This window comes from Chironomus tepperi, unplaced genomic scaffold, assembly GCF_022539635.2.
Source record: "Chironomus tepperi strain 1889 unplaced genomic scaffold, CSIRO-AGI_Ctep_v1 contig_93, whole genome shotgun sequence".
NCBI lineage: Eukaryota > Metazoa > Arthropoda > Insecta > Diptera > Chironomidae > Chironomus > Chironomus tepperi.
Genome location: NW_027226215.1, coordinates 1,545,399 through 1,562,284, shown reverse-complemented (window position 1 = coordinate 1,562,284; position 16,886 = coordinate 1,545,399). Strand labels below are relative to the sequence as shown.

Below are 16,886 nucleotides of genomic sequence, written 5' to 3'. Positions count from 1 at the left end.
AAAAATTTAATTTACTTTTTTAGATTTTAAAATAAAATTTGAAAAAGTCACGATTCAAATTTAAAACAAAAAAGTCATCACAAAAAAACAGTCACAATAGTACCAAAACGAACTCAGCACACACGAACACACTGGGAGCAAATAACAACATTCGTTAATCTCTTCTCTCAGCATTACATACACAAAATAATTTCCACTCTCTCACATTTCCATTTTCCAAGTTTATTTCGTCTCAGAATTTCAATCGACAAAGTCGTGTGTATGCTTTCGCTCGTTCCGAAAACCGGGAATCACAAAAAATCATTGCTGAAAAAAAAAAATTTATTTTGAAAGTGCAAAAATTTAAAATTGTTTAAAAAAAATTAAATTTTTTACATGTGCTATTGCTGATAAATTGGATGTAAATAGGCAGTGTAGATTCACATGCTGTTCAAGTGATTTTTTTTATTTAATTCAATGACCTTAAACCGGCTCTTAAATTTGACTCAAATGTAATAAAAGAGAAAAGATCTGAATAGAAAAAATAACAAAAGAAAAGAAAAGAAGTGAGGAACTAAGGAAGGGAATTAAAAAAAATTCGATTCTTATTTTTTTTTTTGGTTTTTTGCGTTTCTTGTAAAGAAACTCTCAATTTACGTTGTTGTGGATTATTCTTGTGGATTAATATTTTTTTGTGTGCAATTGTGGAATTTTTCGTGGAAAAATCAAAGAAAATTTTCACGGTAAGTGGAACTAAAACTTTATTTTTTTTTTGGGTGAAATTTCATCTCATTTTTTAAAAACAAAAAAGTGTTGGCTCTCTCGCCAAAAAATATGAATCTATCGTGCATATAAACAAATCCCCCTATATACAATAATAAGTCGTGCACGTAAACACAGAATGGAATTTTTCCTTTATTTTTCCATACACACAACAAAGGCAAGAGCGGCTGTGGAAAAATCAATAATTTTTTTATTCTTCTATGTTTTTTTTTTTGTGTTGGTTGGAGATGCTGTGTGTTTTGGATAGGGATGAATGCTTTAAAAATAGATAGGGAAGTGCTAGGGAGAATCCAGAATTTGAACCGATCTGTTCAGTATTTCGAGGCAGTCAGGTGTTGGCCAGAAGTCAAGCAATTGACAACTTGTCATGAAAATCGCCAATTGGACGCCTTATGACATCATTGTGCTGTTCGGGAATGCTGTTCGGGAATGCAATCAGAGAATCCAGAATTGTGACCTGATTGACACAAGATTTTCATGGCAGCCATGTCATCCAAGTGCCAACTTTTATGAAAATTGCTACTAGGACGCCTTATGACATCCTCTTGGATGCCATGTGCCGTTCGGGAATGCAAAGGGAGAATCCATAATCTGATCCGATTGGTACAAGATTTTCATGGCAGCTACATGAAAATTCTCATTTAGACGCCACAGGACAGCCTCGTGGATGACATGTCCAGATCGGGCCAAAAGTAATGAAATTTTCTCTCATTTGGATATTTTCATGTCATGTCCTTACTCAAGATATTTCTGATTTTATGGATAATGGATTAAATTTTGTCTTTGTTCTGTCGATGTGTGAATTCATGCCAATTTTTTTGTTGTTTTGTTGACAAAAGTGAAATTTAGTTTTAAATTCCTTACTTGTGAGACAATGAGGATTTGAAGATGTACGTGAATATTTTGGTAACTTCCTGATTATCAACTATTTGAATCCATCCCAGACACACCCTTGTAAATACAAAATATTACTAATTCTCAATAACTTCGTAATCCGTTTAACGCTCGACGTTCTATCCCTCGTTATTACTATTTTTCCTATTGCCAGTGATGAGTTACTTAAGCAATTTGACTGACTGTTTAAGGCATGAATGCAATCTTAATAATGTGGGTTCGTCTATATTCCTAAAATCCTGCTATGTACATAAGAGTAATTAAATTAGTTTTTATCAGTTTTTATCATGTTGTGTGGATTATTCACGTGCTCTGGAATTAAGGAAGATCCTCTATTGATCCTATATGATTCCACACGAATACCATTGTGATTAAATACATCACATATCGAATATTCAATGAAATATAGGAGTGTAGTAACTATGTAACTAAAATGTAAGGAATGCTGAATATATTTCAAGGTTAGCATTCACCTTTTGGGTATGAAGTCAAAGATTAAGATGTAAGTTTTTGAACAAGTTTGCTGAAAAGTTGTCAAGGGTCAGGATTGTTCTTTGTGATATAAGTTCGTGCCTAAGGGTTACCTTTTCAAAATTAATAAACAGTAAATGAGGTGCACTATTATGCCAAGCAACTGCGTTGTGTCGCCAGGACATACTCTCCGAATTAAGGCACTTTAAGATCCAAATTAAAGACAAAACAACATGAGCATATGCAACAAGTCTAAATCTCTAAAACCTAAAAGCAACAACATCATGTCGTGTTAAGGTTCTATAAGACAGTATTTCTCAGATTTATTCAATGACTATGCTTTCTCGAAATCCCGGTTCCGATAAATTTTCGGGATCTGGATTGGTATTGAAATTTTCGAAATTTCCCGGTAAATCCTGATCCCGATCCCGATAGCGAGAAAGCATATCAGTGACACAATAATGATGCATAACCACAAATCTAGTGTGAATTTGGTGTGTCTCTGTACTTTTAGTCACTAAACTGAAGGTTTAAGCGATACACTTTAGAGTCGCGGAGCATAGTTTGAGAAGTCCTGCCCAAATGAATTGAAATGCTTAGAATGAACTCTTATTAAGGTTCTAAAGACAGTAAACTTCCTCATACGATAGTCTAATAGGGATTTGAACCCACGTCCCCTTGATTCACACATGTCAAGTGCTCTTACCAACTGAGCCACCTGGGTGTTCTTAGGGAATATTGCACAATGCACACCTTCATTCCTGTACACCACTCATTTCTCAGTTCTTATTGTTCTATTGAACCAAGTTATAAATCAAACAAATTCCTCAGTCTAATTTACATTTAGTCGCACTTAATTTGCACATCTAATGCAAAAATGTGCCGGATAATGCATTGCAATACTCGACTAGTAAAACAGAACAATTTCACTCGATTTTAATAAAAAATTCTTCCGTGCGCAGAAACCTTAAAGTACGTAAAATCGCTTCTCTCACTCTTCTTCTTTCTACTTCACATTATAGCATGAGTTGCATATTAAATTTCTGTTCTTTCCTTTTTACCATTTCGCGATACTTTTTTTTTTATAAAAATGGTATGTAAATATGTTTTTTTAGAAAGTCTCATTAATATACCGAGGCGAGACGAAATTATGAAGGGAAATTTAAAATAAAGTGGAAAATTATATGAAAAATGCCTTTATTTTCATATCAACAATAATGCACACATAGACAACAGAAAGCGTAGAAATGGTTAGCATAGGACAGTGATGGGCAACCTGTGTGCCGTGGGAAACATTGATAGTAAGCTTCGATAGAAACCGGACACATCGCACGGTTCATGGCATTTCCTGCAATTTGTAACGCGACACAGACTGCTCATCAATGGCATAGAACATAATAGGCAACCTGTGTGTCACGGCACATTTAAATGTTAAGCCTCATCCGAACACATCACACAATTCATGGCATTTCCAATAACTTTTGACGAAACAAAAGTGTACTTCGGCACACAGGTTGCTCAGCACTGGCATAGAACAAAACAGGCAACTTGTGTATCGCGGAACATTTGTGAGGATTATGGATATGTTTTAGGACATGAACCTAATGCTGTGTTACGATCAATATGTGACGTCGAAACAAGGTTGCCCACCCCTGCCATAGACCAAGAATCAAACAAAGGGAAATAAATTTCAAAATATCGATTAGAAAGACATAAACAAATTATGTATCAAAGTACAGCTATGACATTGTTTGTGAAATAAATTTACTTTGCAATTTTCATGTCCATCATCAGCAAATAAATAGCGTAAATGACAACAATGTACGAGAAAAAGACACAATGTGAGATAACGGCGATGACACTTTCCTATATACATGCTTAGCACACATTTGAAATCACATACAAAAAATTGTGAAAGACAAAAAAAAAGCCAAGCTTGATAAGAAAATTGAATATAAAATGGGATCATTGTCAGTTGAGCGAAATTGATAGCCAAAAAGGAAAGGATGAATCAGGGAGAAGAAAGGGGTTGGGGAAGGAGATTGTAATTAGGGGTAATGTGATGGCAATCTGTGATGACTGGCTTATGATGTAATGAGAATATGACATTCAAGTCAGATAGAGGACAAGCTAGTTCGATGACTATTTAGGGGTTATCGGCAAATGAGGTCTATCAAGCTATTATGACAAAATTGTTGTGCATTTCTCGTGAACAGAATAAGAAGCTTGGCAAATGAGATTGAGTTAGTTCAATTTAATAAACACATTAAAGAGAGTTAGACTTCATTCATCAAATCATCTGAACTTAAGTGAATGAGAAGATTTGGCAAATTGTACAATTTCAAGGAAATTTACTTGTAGTCAGGTACATTGAGGGGATTTGGGTTAAAAAGTTAATTCAAACTCTTCCTAGCTACTTAGAAAACGAGGAAGAGTTTAGTAAAATTATTATTATCTAGCATTAAGCACAGCTAGGTTGCAATTTAGATGTTGCCCGGAAACAAGCAAAAAACAGGGCTGAAAACCCGAGCGGAGCAACATAATCGATAACGATGCTATAAAGCATCGATAAGTTTTGGTTTCTAACAGTCAAAGCAGATTTCTTCCGGATGAACTAAAGTAACAATGTCTTGAGTCAAAGAGCATGCTCTGAGCATACTGCTTCTTACTCACAAAGTGGCTATTTCTAGAATTTGCGGTATTGATCAGTATGTAGGCAAATGTGCCTGTTCAAGAACAAGGCTTTTGTAGCTGAATAGTTAAGTAACAGACCGGAAATCTACAGATTCTCTCATTTGTGGAGACGTGGGTTCCATTCTTACAAGAGACAAATCTCTCAATTAGTATATAGAATGATGTCGATATGACAAGGATTTGCACAATAATGCTCACATGGATGTTGGCGGCAAAATGTCAAAATCAAATAGAGATGCTCTGAATGGTCCCATGAGTGCTGTTTCCGGACCATTTTTTTGTCTGAAATTGAAATTTGCCACAATTTGTCTATCTAAATATAATATCATCTGTGCCATTCCTAAACAGTCACGTGGTCGTCAGGACACCCTCTTGTCTTAACATCCACATGATGACATAGCTTTGCTCTGATTACTGCATTGAGCTACTCGGGAGTGATTCTCATACTATGCTCCAACTTACCAGTTATTGAACAATCAGAAGTTCAAATTTCAGATTAATATCCAGCTCAAGTGTAAACTAGATTCCCTATAGTATCAACTCTGTATCCACTATTTTATCCAAGTCACTCAATTAGACTTCAATAAATCCATTAAACAAAACATTAAAAGTCTTAATATTTTGTATGATTTAATCATCTTAAGTAATTGCTGAGCAAATATTAACAAAAGACTTTCATTGATTTAATATCTCACAACAAATCGTGAGAAAAAAACTTCAAAATCTTTGAAATGTTTACTTACATCCACTTGAGTAGTCTTATTAAAGCAAAGTTTTCAAGTCATAAACCTCTTAAAACAGCCAAATGAAATGAAAATAAACTTAAGTAAGCAAAAAAAATTGTCGCAATATAAATAAAGAATGTGAGTCATGCCTATATCCACATTCATGCTACATCACAGAACTTTCATGGTTTTGAATAATCTGATATGAAGTAAATAGAGTTCCATTAAGGACTAAATGACACATTTGACAAAACGAAATGGATTTTTTATGCTGAACATCCTTCGATGCTTACTATTGGAAGTACTTAGTAGCAGTAACAGCAAACTAGAAAAAGTTCTTAAAATCACATAACGAGACAGACAGCATATTTCAAACAGCACATTAATTTTAAGTAAGAAGTGAAGAATGTTCCTTGTTATTTCTGTGCTGAAAAGTAAAATGAATATTTGCACACAATAAATTGTGTATACTTATGCAGAATGAGACATGTTATGATACATTGAAGCGAATTATGTGTAATTTCTGAACGAGAAAAACAAGAAGACGATGGTGATTAGTGTTATGCGAGATTCATTAGCGTTGAAAATTTGCATTCGACTTGCTAGCTAACATTAGCTTTTTAGCCAGAGGTGATATTGGGGTAATTAGGTGAGTTTTGATGAATTATAAATCATCACGGTATAGTCAATGAACTTGTCAGAGGCACAAGGAAATAACAGACTTAATTAAGCTTTCTTATTGGTGCATTAGTCAGTGATTAGCTCGAGCCACAAGATGTGGGGAATCAAAATTAACCGTCATGAGGTCGTCAGGGTAACATTGCGTTTTTCTGTTAGTATAGCGATATGTGTAGACTGAATTGAGCCCTAAGATCTCTTAACACTTTTTTTTTGGCTAGGACCAATGATATTCTGCCTTAGGTTGCTCTTGGGCTGGATTTAAGAAAATTTCTATGTCGTTTATCTTCCGGTTTCATTGACAAAATCACTATTCAGCTTGCAATCTTAACTAAAATTAGGTTTGATTCTCTCTGTTACTTATTACCCGATTTGGAGTCTAGGTTGCTACAAGAGGCTAATATCCAAGTTGTAAGCCTTCTTTTCCTACCTTGTTTGTGGGGCTGCCTTCCTACAAGCGATGGATTTGAGTAGAACTTTAAACTCCTCTTTTAAGTTCATATCCTAGTACAGCTTCGGTCAGGAGCAGTGTGTTTAGTGGTAACAGAAGATACCTCGTGAAGGTTCATTCTTGACATTTGATCAGCTTCGGAGTCAGACTTCAGTTTCCCTATTCTTCCTTGATTCTTTAAATGACGTGTGCTGAATGTAACACAGTAACTCAGTCAGAGGTCCCCAGTTTGCAACCCTGATTCCTACAGCTGCGTGTCGACCTGAAAGCATGACAATCGTTTCTTTGAATCCTTGAAGTCAATCGACTCAACAAAATGCTTATTTATTTTAGAAGTTATTAAATGTTTATTTTCATTGGAATTTATGCTAAATGATACAGCATAATTGATACATAACGTGCCTATAAAAAATTAATCCCAAGAAATCATTTTTTCCGTATATTTGCGTACTTTGATCGGAAGAGATTAGACGGTCTCGTGTAAATGCAAAACATTTACAAGCTTATGAATAAGGCAAAGAAGACTTTTAAACTTGAGACTTCTTTTTGGGTTGTTTTGACAACATCCTGAGGTGCGATAAAGGAAATTCGGATATGGATGTGTTTTGAAGGTTATGAATGTCTACTGTTCATGGATATAAGGTCAAATTGAATTGAACTTTCGGGTAAATCGATAAGATGAACAAAACGTTGATGCTAAATCACTCTGCATCTGGTTTTCATAACATTTTTTGCTTCAATGATCCAAAAAAATGATGCAAAACATTCAAAGAACAAAGAAACCAGCCGAAAATTGCAAATTAAGCAACACACATGTACTTCCTCATGAGCTAATCAAGACACATACATTAGTTAAAATTGTAAGAATTCCATTGTTGCTGCCCACCCATATTTTGAGTTACTTGCTGTCAAGCATGTAAATTATTCTTTTAAATTACGTCTTGAGTCCCCACTAAAGCCGAAAATAATCTTCTTCTTGTCCTAATATGAATTGATTCCTCAAAAAAGATTGTCCATACGACATCATGTTTAGTAATTTAAATCACGTGTGTCTACGTCTTTATATTCTGGTATTCCTTTAATAGCAGATATACACATTTTAATTTAAACAAAAAAATAATAAGTCTTTTGTGAGTCACTGATATTTTTGTGTGTTTACTTATTGCTTATAAACAGCCTAACAATGAACTTTTGCATTCGGTGTACATAAGAAAGTCATGTGAATGACTTCATGACAAAAGATAATGCTTTGTATTTTTTTGATTTATTTTGAGTTTGTACTGACTAGTGTCACAATGCGGTGAACCGCAGTTTTCGGTGCCGATACCAGTTGTTTTGGTGCCTTCAGGGCAATTTTGCATCTTGCCGTTGAAGGACTACGTACCGTAGTGCGTTAGTGAGCATGTTACCGTGTGGACCAAAAAACAGTTAGAACTAGTCATCTCTATTCTCTCCCTTTATATTATTGCTATCTATTCAGATTCTCCACCATACCCAATTCTAATACAATTCTGGCTACGTCCCCCATTCCGAACAAAACCGTTTTGTGCCTTATAAAATTCTCAGCAAAACCTTTTTGCGCAATATTAAAATACGCCAAATTTCAACCAAACATCCATCTTCGAATTAGACATTGCCTTTAACTGGTTATAATGTACTTTTGTCCACTCCAAGTTGTGCCGTTTGGGGTTTTCAAGATTTAAAAGATTCTTTGACTATCAATCGGCAGCTTTTTCCTATCACAAGGTAGAGTGTAAGCTTGATAAGAAACATTTACAGCAAAAACTTATGATTAGATAGTGAAATTTGCCGATAAAATAATGAAATTTTGCAATAATGAAGACTAGACTAGACTAGAAATCATTTTCTGATGTTCGATAATGCTTGCTTCAATGTCTTCTTATTTTTGGGTTAGTTTATGTTCATAAATTGCTCATGAATCGATCAAATCATCAATTATTTTCTATAAATAACAATAAATTTATTAAATGTCTTACAAATTATCGCTTCAATGATGCAAAAATCTAATTAATTTTCGCCTTGGTGATGCAGAAAGTTTTAAGCACTCGAATTGTTGACAAATGAACGAATTTAATCCCCGAAAAATGTGAAATCTCATGAAATTTGAAATAATCAACTCTAACAGGCAAAGAAACCACATTTAGGTACCGTAGTGGCTTTCTGAGTCATGAAAAAAATGCTCTTTGCCTGTTAAAGTAACCTAAATCAGTGATTCCAACCTTTTTTTTCGTGGCAAACCTTTGCGTCAATCCTCGACCAAAACCATACACAGTATACGGTTCAGGATAATTCCACAATATTTTGTATAAATTCTAGTGTGCCACAGCATACAGGTTGCTCATCACAGACATAAATACAAGTTTATTTGCTGATAAACTATTTTTGCATCACTTAAATTTGAGTTTCCGCTTCAATTCAAGCAAATATTTAAAAAGTAAACAAACAAACATTTCAAATTTACGACAATATCTGTCAGATAGTGACAATTATAACAATTATTCATACAAAACCAAACAGTTCGTGTAACCAAAATAATTATTGATTTACACAATTTTCTGTTTTGCCTGATTAGTTCCAAAAAATGAGCTGTCAAAAAATTTAAATGATAATTTAGAGAATGCACATTGTGCAAAAGCCCATTTTCACTTTTTAGTTATGTTAATTGCTTACAGTCGACCGCCTGCATGCACTTGTTTACATGCACAACTTGCCATTTCCTTTCAACAAACTCTATACTATTAATTTTATTGATTTATGCTTCATGTACAAGGTTAAATTTAATTATTATCCACAAAAAAAATAATAAGAGTATATTTTGTGTACATGATATTAAACTATCGGAGGGAACCTTGTTTCTATGGTTTCAGTTTTCACTTTGATGTGTTTATTCATTTTGCACCCTCGTCGGCTGTTGTTTCTTCTTTGCACTTTTTTTGACGGAGGTCTAAAAGGGACGGCTAATGGACGAATTCTGTATGGAATAAATAATGACAAAATACAGACGATTCTTTACACTGATATGGTTGTTTGTTTTGCTTCCATGCAAAAATTTGGGCAATTTTTCAAGAGAATTTGTGCATTTAAGGCGAGGGTGAGAACTATAAATCAGATGTGTTAAATAAATAAGTAAGATGTAGCTAGAATATTCTGTTAAATAGAGACTTTTGATTTATTAATGTAAAGAATTTGCTAAAGAAGCAATTCTCTGCATTAAGGGAAGCGAATTTGGCCTTAATAGAAGCAAACTTTTGCATCAAATGAAGCCAATTTTGGGTTAAAAGAAGCAAAAAAATCCAATTTTTAAAATATTTTTGCATCGAAAGAAGCGAATTCTGTATTAAAATAAGCGAAAAAAGAAAATTTTTGCATCAAAACTTCCTTCAATGATGCAGATTTTGAAACAAAAGAAGCAATTTTTCTACTAAAAGAAGCAAATTATCGCATCAAATGAAGCAATTTTTCATCTATAAAAACTAAAACATGAAACTTTAGCATCAAAGGAAGCAAACTTTTGTATCAAAATAAGCAATCTTTTGCATTAAAAGAAGCAAACTTTCGAATCAAAAGAAGCAATTTTTCGCATCAAAAGAACCAAAACAACCATCTTTTTGCATCAAAAGAAGCAAACTCAATCCTTTCAATATCATTTGATCCAATAACCGCGTCATTTGAGGCAAAAACTAATTATCTTTTTTATTATCATCAAGCAAATTAATGAGAATCAATTTACAAAGCAAAGGTATGTGAAAATAAGCTAGCGACAGTATGTAAAGAATGTCTAACGATTTTGACATTGCTACAATCCCATTCCACACATTCTTTTTTTTTTGTCGAACTGATATGAAGATAATAATAAGCATAGAATGAGGACTTGAATATTGATGAAGCAGTCTCTAAATAATAATGTGATTTCTCGACATTATAAGATAATGAAACTGATCTTGAACTTGTGAAGTAAAACGATTCAAATTGATTTTTTTTTCTCTCTGTGTCTCTTTTCGCACTTAAAGGTTTCATATTGTGTGGTAAAATCTCGATCGAGAAATCTGAAACAATTGATAGAGAAAGGAGCTAATAATAGGAATAAGAAAATGACATTTCAAACTTCAATTTACCACAAAATTCTTTCTTTCTATTTTGATATTTCATAAACCCACAATGAGTTGACTTTTATGTTATGAAAAGAGAAGTCGATCACAAGTGACGTCGATTGAGATATGTATGTAGGTTTTGAGTCAGTTTGATATACAATAAATGGAAAATTGACATTAAAGAATGATTGAGGCTAGGATGATGAATGCATGGCAGAAAGAATTGTGGATTTGAATTATAAATGAATAAATATGATCAGATATGGATAAATGATCAAAAATGTGATTGGCCATTTCCAAGTTAGTGCGTTTGGATGCGCAGACTTGCCGTTTTCGGATGTATCTTTCCCTAACAGACAAAGAGACCGCTTTTAGGTACTATAGTGGTCTTTCTGTAATATGAAAGCATACTCTTAGCCTGTTACATTTATAGTAACCCAAAGGCTGCAAGCTTGCATTTTTTGTATGCAAGCCTGCAGTTTTAGACGAACCCTAGTTCCCTAAGTGACTGTCGTTCTTCTTACCCTTGGATGACCAGTAATCGTTCTAAACTTGCAGCATATAAACGATTTCGCAGCTGGTTGCCAAATTTTTCATAATCCAAATGGGAAAAATCCCACAAAACTCATTTTTCGTTGTAAATATGTGTCGAAGTCATCCGTCATGGTGTCATCGGGCATAGTTTGCATCTTATCGTCATTAGAGTGACGTAGTGACATAGCGAACACGGGGTTTGATACAATAATTCAAAATGTATCCACAATTTCAGATAAAAACCTCCTTAAACGTTATAAGAACGTCATAAGTGAATGACCCCATAGATCTAAAATGTCTTTTGAGAGGAATCAAAGAGACGGAATAGAAAGTATGGAATATGAAATAAAAATAAAATAAGAATGTATGAATGATGAAAAAAAAAAAATAAAAAAAAAAAACACAAGAAGAAATAAAAAGAATTCAAAAATAAATTTCCCTGCTCTGAAAAGAGCATAGCATGTTCTATTTTTGATGCGACATTAGTCGAAATACACAAAATGTACTTTTTGAGCGCATTTACCAAAAAATGTCTTATTCTCATAGTCTGATGACTGAGTCTTGAAAATAGATATTTTTTTCTACTAATTAAGGAGGAATTTTTATGATGAAAACACCATCAAGACATGTCTGGTGTGACAAATTAGCAATCTGAATATGCGTAGCTTATCCATTTTCATCTTATATCCAATTTTTAACAAAGGAAAAATGAAATTTTATAAAGTCATAATTTTTTTATAGAAGAATCAAGCAAACAGCACATGTAAATTCAATACACAAAATGATGTATGAATGAGAAGACATAAAAATAGCTCACAAAAAATGTGAAGACTCAAAATGAGACATTTTTTAAATTCTCTTTTTGTTTTTCTTTAAATTTTACAAAAAAATTGGGTAAAAATGAAGCAAAATTTATAGGAAAAATGGGAAAATTTCTTGTATTTTGTGGGTGTGTCTGATTGCTGGTTTATTGTAATGGTCTGTAAATTAAAAATTTTGTCATTTAGATGATTTTGAAATTTCTTAATCGTAGTTTTCGTCATTTGCCAGATGAGCAGATGATGGACTTACTACTATTTTTTTGGAAACAAATCTTAGATATAAAGTCAGAATTTTAGATTTCTCAAGTGTTATGATGATCATAATAATAAAAAACAAGGTTCCTGCAATTCGAGTGTTCTTATACAATCTGGGATCTGGAGACATTGACTTGATGTCGATAGAATGGAATCTACGATATTCTGTATATCCTACGTGGACTTGATCATCGATAGAATCAAATTTACAATATTCTGTAAGATCTTACGTTGTGAATTTGAAAATCGATAGAATCGAATTTAACACATCCAGTGATATCATACATATTTAAGTGATGTGGTAACCTGAATGATTCGATTTGCTCATAATTCATTGCAATGATGACATGAAAATCTGGAGTCAAATTTTGTAAAGTCGCCACAATTACGCAAAACAACGCGATAGTGATACATCATGTTGATAACGTTCTAAAAGCATGAAGACGTAACGGGTCATTTTTATGATGCGTCCTCTCGGAATGCCATATTGATAACATTTACCCAATAATTGATTCGTACATCAAACTTTGGTAGGAAATCGAACTCACATTCTCACAAAACAGAGAGTTTTAGATGTGCGATCTATTAACTAGCTACTAGGCTACAGAGACCTTAATCTCGCAACGGCAGATTCACCCATAAAACGTTTATTAATTCAGATCCTATTCTACTCCAAAATCACAACTTTAAAAGTCTTATTAACTTATTTACTAGCCTTATGTGCCAAGTTTTTCTTGGTCGTTAGTTGTTGAGTTCGATTCTAAGTCAATTTTGTCTTCAGGATTAAATTTCGAATTTATAATTCAGTTTCAGGCTATTTTGTTTAATATTCACAATCATGTTGTTAGAATCAATGTCAATATTCGGAATGTCGGAATCAAAAGTTCATGACCGCTTAGTCTTTATCAATATAATTGAATATCGAAGTCCTAAATCCACCGAGCCACCTATACTCATAAAAGGCATCTACTCATTGTAATTCTGCCACCTCTGTCTATGTCAACTTGCTAGATGTCATCTTCTGAAGTGAAGCTATAGCTTAGCTAATAAGTACTATGTACCGGATTTTACCCAATCTATAAATAAGATTAATTATATATCTTACAATCGAATAAGTCAGACTATATTTGCCCTATGTAATGTTCCTTGCCACATTACAGTTCATTATCTCACTTCATTTGAGATTCTGTCAAATAAATTCTACCTAATTAATTAAGCCAAGAATACCTCCACGAGTTAGACGTAAAAAAATGAAGTAGACATTTACGATTTATTATCTAATTTACTTACTTTAGTTACATTTCATTGAAAAACAGCAATGATACATATCATAAGTTACATAAGCAAAATAACAAACCATGAAAAAAATATTTAATTACAGCCACAAATCTAGTAAGTCTATATGACGCCAACGCACCTGTAAATTCTAATTCTATAATTACAGTATTACGTACAAAATGCGCTCAAATCATCCACTTCCAATTACCTTTAACGATATTTTTCTTGTCTTCAATCTGTCTCTGGCTTATGTGTTCATAGACATTTGAGGACAGTGACACTGCCTGTGTCTTAAACTTTTGTAAATTGACAAGTTTTGACATATGTAAGTTGTAATTTCTTAAGACAGTTTTACGCATTCATTAATACATTCCGCATGCTGTAAATCAATAATTATTGAAAAGCATCAAGTCTGTCGAATATTTTTTTTTGTGCTACGTCATCCCATTAATTTTAATAATTTTTTTTTTTTATTAAAAGCATAAAACAAATAACGAAGAGAAATGGAAACTTTATTTAGAACTTAATGGATTAATGAACAGTTTCCTCTATATCATAGACTCTCCGATGAGTGACTGAGATATTTTGTGTGTATGTCATTTTAATATTTATTTCATTTTCTTTCCCATGAGACGCCATCGCATTTTTTTTTTTTGATGTTGAAAATTATTTTTCATTTATTTTCTTTCTGTGTGCTTCGCATGCCTTAGTAAAGGAATAATAAGAAAAAGTATAGCAACAAAAAAATTAGGGCATTGGTACATGAAATGACTTTGCATATTAATTTTACTCTATTTTAATGTGCAGTTTATGAGAATTATGAAGGCAGAGATATTAATCACGATTGAAAATGAAGGGTTAGCTGCGTCGCATGTAGACTGTGACATTTTTGAAGAATAATGCGGCTATTAATAATATGATTTGACTATTTGGGCTGTAATCGTGTAAAAGACACTTAAAGATTTTCTTTTAATGGAATAAAACGTGCCGAAAAAGTAGCAATTAATAGCTGAATTTTCCCTTAATTTTACTCAGCGGTTTCATATATCACGAATGGGATCGATTTTCTATGTTCATTTACTTTAAGTTTAATCCGCGAATTGGAGTATGGAGAGCTTATACTATGGATTATTATGGTTGTTTGCAGTTAATTCTATTACAGTTGATACAAATTGTGCTGAAATGAAGTTTTATGCTGACAATTTAATGTTTTTGAAGCTACAAATCCAATGAATAACAACTATTAAAATAACGATCATTTCCAATTTAAATATTATTTTCGTGCATAGTTGAAAACCCCTTTTCAAAGAAAAAATTCAGTCTGTTTTCAAATTCAGAAGAATAAATATCATTGTGAATAATTAAGTCTATTTGGAGCTTGTTACAGTTGTTTAATTAAGCTTATTAATAACTAAACATAGTGTTTTAAACTTAAAAACCAATTTGGACTTTCTTCTGGTTCAATTTTGGATAAAAAATCCTTCAAAATCATAAATTTCAAATCGTATTTTGAAAATTTGTCCAGAACTAATCATTAACAATCCATACACAATTCTACATCAAGGAACTTATCTCTAAACCACACATTAAGTAGGTAATACTTAATCTAATTCATTAAAAACATTAATTAATTTAGCAAATCTGGTTCAATAAACATTTCAACTCATTCAACTCATAACAGACAGGAGACGGTTAATACTAAGCACATAAACGGAAACATCATATGAAATCATAACTTCACGTTGAAGAAATCGTGCTAATAGCATTTAAATTATAATATTACTTCAACTTGGATGTAATGTAAAACTCACTCAGTCATCCACAAAAAATTATCATCAAGAACTGAAGTAAAAAGCTCATGTTCTTCATTAATTCTCTTCATACTCACACTAATTATGTTGTGTCTTGCATATCAAGCCATAATTTTATGCTAATGTGCCTTCCTTCCTTCACAATTGCCATAAATGAAGGCAGGCTCATAAATGGACAATAAACTCTTTCAAGGTTCATTTTGTGACAGTTTACTGAATCATACATGATGTTAAGAATAATTGCAAATGTTAATGCTGTTGAGAGTTGAACGTCAAAAAGGTAAATTGTGGACTAAATTAGACATGACAGAGTTAAGTGAAGTGCAAGATGAAACGATCGCGATTAGGAATTTCTTAATTTGGACTCTTTTTTTCCTTCAATTACTCCATTTGTTTGTTGACTGTAGATTATCAATTACCGACCAGATAAATGGCACGTTATGTAAACTTTCTTTTAGGAAGAAGGAAAGATTATGCAGTAATGAAAAGCATTGCAGTAAATAATTGCAAAAATAGAGAATAGTACTGAATTTATCATGAAAAGTTGGAAAGTAATTAGTGGGTTATGAGTGATTAGAGCGCATTTTTTTGGTTTAGATGCTCAAATCCAGTAATTTCCATCTGATTTTGTTGCTGGCTTTTTATTCTAGTTTGTCTACATATTGAGCTGACATTTTTTCATCACTGTTCTTCGTCAAGTAGCCTTTGGAAAACTCGAACCGATTTTCGCTCACGGATTCCTGTCAATGGCAGTCCAATCAACTAGTGTTTCCATCCCAGCATTGCCATTTTCTCTTTCCAAATTAAATAGTCTATTGAGCATCATTGAGCTCAAAACAGTGATTAAACGATTAAAATTAAAAAGTCTCAACACCGTTAAAGCTTAAGTTTGCCCCAAAAAATATTTAAATTTTTAAAAACCGTTAATTTTCATCTGCAATACTTCCAACAGAACAAGAATCCCAACCAATTTTCATCATCCGAATCTATCGATGAAACACATGAGATGCGCAGTTGCAGCATATTCCTTCTATTATCAATTATTAGGTCAAATTTGCAATGTTCTACTTAAATCATCTCCAATTCTTCCAGAAGGTCAAACTGAATCCCAAAATAATCTACTTTGCATTGACATAAACGCAATGTAGTTAAAGATGGGAAGAATAATTTTCTACTTTACAGCTCTTCCATTCATGCATTCCTGCCTTTGAGCTTTGTCGGCTTTGAAAAATTTGCCTAGATTCTTCTTTATATTTTTGCCAACATACATTATTTTCACGGTGTAATTAGTTTTTATGTGTGCACATGCTTCTCAAACAACAAAAAATTGAAATTGATAATCACATTGTGCTGCTGAGGAAGAAGAAAATGTGCAGAAAATTGACTGGGAAAGTTGTTTT

At 33.0% G+C, this 16,886-nt stretch overlaps 1 protein-coding gene across 2 annotated transcripts in view; it reads left to right on the top strand.

The window, feature by feature from the left end:
• The first annotated feature begins 227 nt into the window (after positions 1-227).
• LOC139087043 (putative uncharacterized protein DDB_G0289963) overlaps positions 228-16,886 on the top strand; it is a 97,699-nt gene continuing 81,040 nt past the window's right edge. Inside the window, exon 1 of one of the 2 annotated variants that reach the window (XM_070635735.1) lies at positions 228-722. The gene's annotated coding sequence lies outside the window, so the exon portion shown is untranslated. The remainder of the gene's footprint in view (positions 723-16,886) is intronic. The other variant, XM_070635734.1, reaches the window with a different exon arrangement.